The following is a 6,421-nucleotide window of genomic DNA, read 5'->3' on the forward strand; positions in this document are numbered from 1 at the left end:
ATGTGCTATTTATATTCACTGGATCAGATCAACAATCCTGATAAAATGTTGTCCTCCCTTCTTGCTGACCCCGCTTCCATCCATATCAAACCGGCTATGCGAGGACCTCCTACCTCTGATGTCTGCTTACAGCAAAAGGCTCCCTTCTGTGTTTCTAGACGACTCTATAAATAACTCACAGCCACATCTAGGCTTATACCTTTGTACCTCTGTAATCACACCTCACATCTTTCCTTTGGGTCACGCTATTGCTTTGGGTCTATTGCTTTCTCAGGAAGGTTTCCTTCGGCCTCTGAAGACACCAGCTCGGTTTGGGGGTCAGCTAACAAATACCCAGAAAGACTCTTGTTTGCTATTGATTCCAGTTTCTGCCTCCTTACTCCTGGAATATTTTTCTTATGTGGAACCACCACATACTTATGTCTTCCCACTAACTAGACTGGGACATGCACCCTGGTATATCTAGCCCCAGATATCTCTGTTGCTCCTAACAACCATACTCTCCCTATCCCACTAATCCACAACCCACCCAAAGGAGCAATTCAATTTATTCCCTTATTGATAAGCCTAGAAATAGCAGCAGGGATTGGAACAGGGCTGCAGGACTCATGCCCTCTTTAAACTACTCTCTGTGGTGTTGGAGAAGACTCTTGAGAGTCCCTTGGACTGCAAAGAGATCCAACCACTCCATCCTAAAGGAGATCAGTCCTGAATATTCACTGGAAGGACTGATGTCAAAGCTGAAACTCTAATACTTTGGCCACCTGATGTGAAGAGCTGACTCATTTGAAAAGACCCTGATCCTGGGAAAGATTGAGGGCAGGAGGAGAAGGGGACGATTGAGGATGAGATGGTTGAATGGCATCACCGACTCAATGAACATGAGTCTGAGTAAACTCTGGGAGTTGGTGATGGACAGGGAGGCCTGGTGTGCTGTGATTCATGGGGTCTCAAACCGTCGGACACAACTGAGCGACTGAACTGAACTAAACTGAGTCTCTCCAAGGTTCTTACTGAAAGCCTAGAAGTAGCCACCGGCCTTATCACTCTCCAGGGCCAACTAGATTCCCTGGCAGCTGTGGTCCTTCAAAACAGAAGAGGGTTAGACCTTCTCACAGCAGAAAAAGGAGGCCTGTGTCTTTTTCTAGATGAAGCCTGCTGTTTCTACACCAATAAATTGGGTGTTGTAAAGGAGGCAGCAAAGAATCTGACAAACAGGGCCTCAAGAATACGTCAACGTCTCAGTAATTCATGGGAAAACTGGTTAAGCAATCGGGATTGGTTGCCATGGTCCTACCTTTACTGGGCTCCCTTCTCATATTAACCCTCATTCTGACTTTCGGCCCCTGTCTAATGCATCTGTTTTCAAGGCTTCTCCAGGACTGCCTACGAGCCTTCACCAACCAGACTGTTCATGAGCTACTTCTGACTTGCTCCAATTATCAAAAGCTTTGAGCCCACTCAGACTTCCTTTAACCCATGTTCCAGCCTTTTCTTATCTTACCCCATGATGTCACCCCAAACTAGTGTGAAGCAGATACAGACGACTGACCTTTGGCCCTTAGCTTATATCAAAATGGCTGGAATGTTAGGGTTCACAAGGGGCTCATAGCTATAGCTAAAATATGGCCCACTGTGGCAACCCGACAAACAAGGAGTGAAGTCACAGTGGCCACCTGGCCCTGGTGGGCATCCTGTTTCTTCTTTAAGGGGATATCCTGTTTTTCCCTGCTGGTACCAGTTTCTCAAGACTATGTGACCACCCTACCATGAGACCCCTTTGACTATGTGACCACAAGACCCCAGCTGTGGGCTAAAGATAAACTGAGGCCCCCTCCCTCCCGGGCACAATTCATAGCGTATAAAAAGGGTTGGCTGTAAAAGGAGAGCGCTGGTTTCTCTCTCAAGCCAGTCAGTTTCTCTCTTTCTTCCTGTAATAAATCTTTCTCTGCCTGACTGCCTGGCTTGCTCTCTTTTTCTCCACGCTCACCTTACAAGCACAGTGGGTCGTGTTCATCCCTGGCTTAGAAGCTCAAGGGGCCACGATGACAAGGAAGGAGGCTGCTTCCATACCCTGGGGGTGACGGCCAGTGAGGAGGCCTCTGAGTTTCATTTGCATTATTAAATGCTCTCCATCAGGTTCAGAAACATTTCTTGTGAAAGTCATACTGGTAAATACTTAAGGCTTTGCAGTCACATATAGTCTGCCTCTGGCACGTTTTCTTTCTTGCTTTCATGCTTTTGCTCTCCCTTCCTCGTTTCCTTCCTTCCATACTTTAAAATGTTAAAAAAAAAAAAAAGAAAATTCACTCTTAAAGATTGAACCAAAACAGATTCTGGGTGGTTTGCTAGCTCTTGGTCTTAAATAATCAGTAGAACAATAAGTTTAGGCCTGAATTGGTGTTTGCCGTGTTTTATATCAGGCTTCCCTGATACCTCAGCTGGTAAAGAATCCGCCTACAATGCAAGAGACCTGGGTTCAATCCCTGGGTTGGGAAGATCCCCTGGAGAAGGGAAAGGATACCCACTCCAGTATTCTGGCCTGGAGAATTCCATGGACTGTATAGTCCATGGGGTCACAAAGAGTCGGACACGACTGTGTGACTTTCACTCTCTTGTTTCGTAGTGTTAATAATCTGCCGTGGTTGATTTCAAGCTTCGATGTGAAGGCTCTTCACTGTCAGAAAGGCCTGCAGAAGCATGGGGTGAAGTGTCCCACACAGAGACACCATGTAAATAACCACAAAACAGGGCTGGCAGTGGCGTGTGGTACTGTAAACAGGAAGGGGATTTCTGAGCATCTGTTGCCCTTGTTTTCAGTGTGATTTGGAATATCTAATTTAATTTTTAACAAAGGCTGTGTTTGACAACCAGCTCCTGTAATTTCCGAAAAGTCGACAACTGGCTCTCCCGGGCTGGTTCTGACCACCCCAGCACAGCACTGCTCATGCCCTTGGGGGTGAGAGGTCTGTGTTCCCTCCTGTCACTGGGATGTGACCCTTCCCCCGCCCCCAACCGCAGTGGGATCATGGGCCTCCTTTCACGTTGGCTTCCTTGTGGCTCAGCTGGTAAAGAATCTGCCTGGAATACAGGAGACCTGGGTTTGATCCCTGAATTTGGAAGATCCCCTGGAGAAGGTAACAGCTACCCACTCTAGTATTCTGGCCTAGAAAATTCCATGGGCTATATAGTCCATTGGGGGCAAAGACTCAGACATGACTGAGCGAGTTTCACTGCATTTCACTTTTCACGTTGAGGATGTGGCTATGTCCTCACTGGTGGGAGAACGAGGCGGAGCCTGAGCTCTGTGACTCGGGTGGGTCAGGCGTGGTGTCTCGGGAGTCTCCCACAGGCACAAGGGAAGTCATTTCTCCCTTGCTTACCCTTCTGTTTAGAGTTCTGTTACAAAAGTTGTCTCTGTGTTCTAACTGAATATTAGAATTCCCTGTCTTAGTGAGGTAACTGATGGTCGGATAAAACGACTTCCCTGACATCACAGGGCTGAACATCTCTGACTCAGCATTGAAACCGCATCTTGAATGCCAATTCCACTAGGTTTTCCATGACGTCCTGTTGCAGCTGAAGTCAGTCACTAGTTTGTTCAGGCCCTTGGTGGGGGATTGAGCAGACCCACGGCTGCTCTGGACAGACTGACTGTGGCCTTGGCTCTGGAAGTGTTTCACCAGTGAGAGGTGTGGTTTGGAGAAGGTGCCCATGAAGGGTGAGAGCAGGGCCCCACCTGGGCCGTCAGGGGGACGGAGGTGGCCGGGGCTCCTCCCGCATCTGAGACTTAATTGAGCACAAATGCGGGACTCATTCCTGCACTGCGAGCTACAGGGATTGCAGACCTAGAGAGGGGAAGGGGTCTAGGATCTGATACTCGCATGTCCCACATGAATCAGCTTTAACGTCCTCTTAGCAGCGTGCTTCAGGACCGCTTATGATGATGGTAGTCTTGCAAGACCCCAGGTGCGCCGGGACCCAATTCATTCACAGCTCAAATGAACACATAGATGTGCTTTGTGAGAAATCATTAAGTCCTTTTAAAACAAATACATCATAAAATATTAATGTCAGTATTTTTTTATGCAGTTAAACCATTGAAAACATTGTGATGTCTCATTTAGCATGGCTTTCCCTTGAATAAATGTTCTTTCCCTATTGTAGGACTATGTTTATTCATCAAAGGTGATAGTAATCTTTCCCCTCAAAATAACTTTACTCAGCCATTAAAAATGTCTTCTGTCCTCTTTATATTTTGTCTTGGACATCCTAAATTAATCCTTAATCTCAGGGCTTCCCAGGTGGTTCAATAGTAAGGAATCCACCTGCCAATGCAAGAGACACAGGAGATGTTGGTTCAGTTCCTGGGTGAGGAAGCTCCCCTGGAGGAGGGAATGGCAACCCACTCCAGTATTCTTGCCTGGGAATTTCCATGAACAGTGGAGCCTGGTGGGCTACAGTCCATGGGGTCGCAAAGAGTCGGACACAACTGAGCACCCCTACTAACCTCGGGGTAGATGAATTTAATTTTCACTGTTGCTTCTTTAAGCTCCCATCAGCTACAGGCAATTGGTTTGAGGATTCCCTTTATTAAATATTGTGATTGTATTCTGCTTATTCTGTTGGGAGGGCAGGTGGCTGTATATTGCAGTAACATACACTCAGGGACACTGCAGCTTTCTGTTTCCCTTTTTGGAAGAATTTATTGTCTTCAGGATGTTTTATTGTGTTGTCAGAGTTTTCCCAGGTTAAACATATGTGGGTCACATTTCTCTTGCCTTCACTGCGTCTTGGGCTCTTGGCTCCTTATTTATAAGAGTGTTCCAGCCTTTGCCGCCCCCTCCACACCATGGCCCCTGCCCATCATCTAACAGCGCAGGTGCTCTTGCCCTCCTCCTGCCCCCCAGGGTGAGTGCTGGCATCTGGAAGGACCCCTGGGTCACTGCTGGTGGAGACACAGAAGTTCCAGCAGGCGCCGCCCCCCACTCCACCCGCCCCAACGATGGAGCCCCTGAGGCTGATTCCTCCTGTCACTCTGGGCACGAATGCAGTGCTGCGGTCCAGAGTGTGCCCTGTGGCTTCACCTGGGAATGTCTGAAATGCTTGGGGACACCAGCTGGCACTGAGGAGTCAGGTCCTCCTGGGCCAGACTTTGACCAGTGAGACAGGAGATGAGCAGGAGCTGGGGGTCCGTGGCCCCTCTTGTCCTCTGATGCTGGACACAGTCCAGAGGTGGCTGCTGGCTGGGCCACCAGCTGTGTCTCTTTGTGAAGCAATGGCCTCTGAGTAATGCAAGACGTGCTCTCTGCTTCCAGACATTGCCTGCCTCTCTCCTCCCTCCCCTCACTTTTTCACCCAGGGAATTACATCTCCTCTTAAAACCTTAGCTTTATCTTATTTTTTCGTTTTTTTTTTAGTTCTTGAGCCTTCGTTTGTGTATTATAAGGCATCTGAGCAAAGACAACAGAGGGTCATTGGCAAATAATCTCTCAGTTTTCCTTGTGAACATGGCACAATTGAAAAATAAGTCCATCCTTAAAATGTGATTTCAGTTCGATTTATAGCATGTTGACATTAAGCAGGAATCCACGTGGAAGAGCAGAAATAACAATTCAGGGGTTCTTACCAAGGCCCCAGAGACCCTGCCACATGCGGCCCCTTGCTGCCTCCTGGACGCCCTTTTCAACCTCTCTCCCTCTGACGCTCAGCTGCACTTTCCTCCTCAAGGCTGACAGTACTCGTGCCTCAGTGCCTTTGCACTTGCTCTTCCCACTTCTTGATGACTAATGACTTCTGTGTCAGCTTTAACCCTGAAGTATTGCGTATGTTTGATCTTATTGTAAAGGATGCTGTTTCATGTTTAATTTTGATGTCAGAGGTGTGAGTGTTTGTTGCTGGGCTCTCTGTTCTGTCCCTTGAGCCTCTGTGTGTGTTTTTGTACCAGTACTCCTCTGGTTACTCTGTAATATAGTCTAAAGTCAGGGCACCTGAGTCCCCCAGTTCAGTAGTTCCTTTCTCAAGACTGTTTTGGCTATTCAGGCTCTTCTGTGTTTCTTTACACATTTCAAGATTATTCAATCTATATCTGTGAAAAAATGCCCTTAGTATTTTGATAGGGATTGCTTTGAATCTGTAAATTGCCTTAGGTAGCATGATTAGTTCCTAGGGACAAAGAAATATAACTTATTTCAGTGTATTGATCTTGTATCAACTTTGCCAAACAGAGTTTTCAGAGATTTGTGTGTGTGTGTGTGTGTATTCTGTAGAATTCTCTATGTAGAAGTGAATTTGAGATAATGTGTATTGTGCTATTCTTGGTGCAAAGTTCTAAAATTGTCAAGGTGATTAATAACGTTGCTTGTCTTTTACATTTTTCTGATTTTCTGTGTACTTTTTCTCTTGAGAAAGGATTGTTTAA

This window comes from Capricornis sumatraensis, chromosome 20 (assembly GCF_032405125.1).
Source record: "Capricornis sumatraensis isolate serow.1 chromosome 20, serow.2, whole genome shotgun sequence".
In the NCBI taxonomy this organism is placed as follows: domain Eukaryota; kingdom Metazoa; phylum Chordata; class Mammalia; order Artiodactyla; family Bovidae; genus Capricornis; species Capricornis sumatraensis.